The sequence below is a fragment of the Palaemon carinicauda genome, chromosome 9 (genome assembly GCF_036898095.1).
Source record: "Palaemon carinicauda isolate YSFRI2023 chromosome 9, ASM3689809v2, whole genome shotgun sequence".
NCBI lineage: Eukaryota > Metazoa > Arthropoda > Malacostraca > Decapoda > Palaemonidae > Palaemon > Palaemon carinicauda.
This window is the reverse complement of record NC_090733.1, coordinates 2343805-2346304: the sequence shown is the minus strand read 5'-3', so window position 1 is coordinate 2346304 and position 2500 is coordinate 2343805.

Below are 2500 nucleotides of genomic sequence, written 5' to 3'. Positions count from 1 at the left end.
AATTTGATTGATTGAAGATAACTGATTCCTTAGTTCTGACATAATCAATTCATCTTCACGAGTCAAGAACTCAATTTTCTTATTTTGATTGCTAATCTTAAGACGATTGGAAATTCCTAAACCTAAACTTGCAATAGACCCAAAGATGTTTAATGCAGCAAAAATAAACAGGTTTCGTCTTTCTTTATGTTCGTGCCCTACAGTCCACATCAAAAGGTCACGATCCAAAGATTCTGTCTCGTAAGTCTTATTTTGCAAGTCATCAGATAGCATCTCTGCAACTTTTAGTGTCGATCCAAGCGGACCTCTCTGTAGTCAAATGAAAATGTCTTCCATGCAACTCATCTAATGAGACAGCAAACCTTGAAATGGCACTTTTTAAGCTAGTGACATCATTCTCAGGAAGAAAAATTGCTTGCATATGCACTTGTACAACTACGTTGCTTGATGTAATAAAAACGTCTTCTTGTCTTTCAATTATATTGCCATATTTAAAATCTATACTTTTAGTTTTAGAGCTCGTCCCACACGAGAAAAATGTCTGAGCGAACAATATCACTCCCAACAACAAAAAATTCATCTTGGAAACCTGTAACGAGAAAAATATATGTAATTACTCTTGTATTAAGAAGAAAACTTTTAATCATACAAACAAAAATTTTTCCCTCACTTCTTTCCCTCTCTTTTTTTTTTATATCTTATGTGAGCCAATGGTACTATTCTCTCATCCGTGGGTTGGGTTACGTTTTGAACTCTAAACCTATTGGCCGTTAATGTTTCCAAAATGTTAAATGGGCCTTCAAACTTAGGTGTTAGTTTATAATTGAGTCCTTTACGTACATTTACCCACGGTATATGTTTTAGTTGGCTTCGCTATTTTATCATGATTCCTTTTCATTATGATTTGTGATTCTTCTAAATTCTTTCGAAGGATATCATATCGACTTTTGCTTGCATTTATACATTCTTTTAAAGGATTTGATAGATTAGTTGTAGGCATTAATACATAAAGGCGTTCTAACTGGGGTACCATACAATGCTTCAGGCGGTGACATTTTAATTGATATATGATATGAATGATTCAGAGTACTCAGTATCGCAGGTATTGCAATATCCCAGTTGGGGTCTGATTCCCCTAGTGTTACTCTTAATATATTTAAAACCTTCCTATTTGCTCTTTCCACTAGCCCATTCGACTCTGGGTGATATATCATGGTATTTATTTTCTTTATGCTAAGGAATTCACACAATGAGGTAAGAAAGTGATTATTAAATTCACCACCCGAGTCTGAGATTATCATGTGTGGAATTCCATGCTTACAAATGTAACACTCGTAAAACTTCCTAGCGCATTCAATCGCAGTTTTAGTTTTAAGCGCTATTAGTTCTGTATATCGAGTTAAAGCATCTATAATTACTAAGAGGTGCTTATTTCCTCTGTCTGACTCGTAAAATCCTGTTAACAAATCTAAATGTATTCTTTCAAAGGGTTGATTGGGCACGGGATAAGCCCCTAGGCTGACAGGTGTTTTTGTATGCCCTTTGTTTTCCTGACATGTGCGACAATTAGCTATGTGTCTTTTTATATCTGTAAGCATTGTATGCCAATAAAACAATGATTTGGCTTTCTGTGACATTAATGAGAACCCCGGGTGTCCATATAATGGATTTGCATACAACCAATTCAGGACAGTGGAAATAAGTGAGATTGGTACTACTACCTGGTCGTTAGTTACATGTGGTGTATTGCGGGTTTTCCTTGTCACAGTCCTACACAGAATATTATCTTTGATTATATAATTCTGCTGCTTATACTTTATATATCCCTTTTCCTTATGATTGCCTTTCAAAGCATTTATAATTTTTTCTATTTTCTGATCTTTTCTTTGCTCAGTCTGTAATAATTCAGCGCTCCAGCCTAAATCTTCTTGTTCAGATATCGTTTTAACAATAGGCATGGATGTTGATATATCTATTAATTCAGCTAAAGGCTCCGTACAAGATGACACGGGGTTGCGTGATAATGCATCCGCAATGATATTTGCTTTCCCAGGTAAATACCCGATTCTTGCGCCAAAATCTTGAATGATCAAATGCCACCGAGTTCGTTTAGGGCTGTGGTTGAAGCCTATAAAGAACTCGGTTAGTGGTTTATGGTCAGTAAGAACCTTAACGGGATAACCGTATATTATGAACTTAAAATGCACTAGTGAATTAACAATAGCAAGCCCTTCCTTATCTATTACTGCATACTTACTTTCGGAAGTTCTCAGTTTTCAAGAATAAAAAGCTATTGGGAAAAATTGTTTTTCATATTGCTGAAGCAATACCCCTCCTACTCCTAAGTCTGAGGTGTCTTTTGCAATGAAGAATTCCTTACCGAAGTCAGGAAATTTTAAGATAGGAGAACTACACAGTTCATCTTTCAAGGTATTAAACGCCTGTTGATGATGCTCAGACCATATGAAATCTACGCCCTTCTTCGTAAGATCAGTTAGAA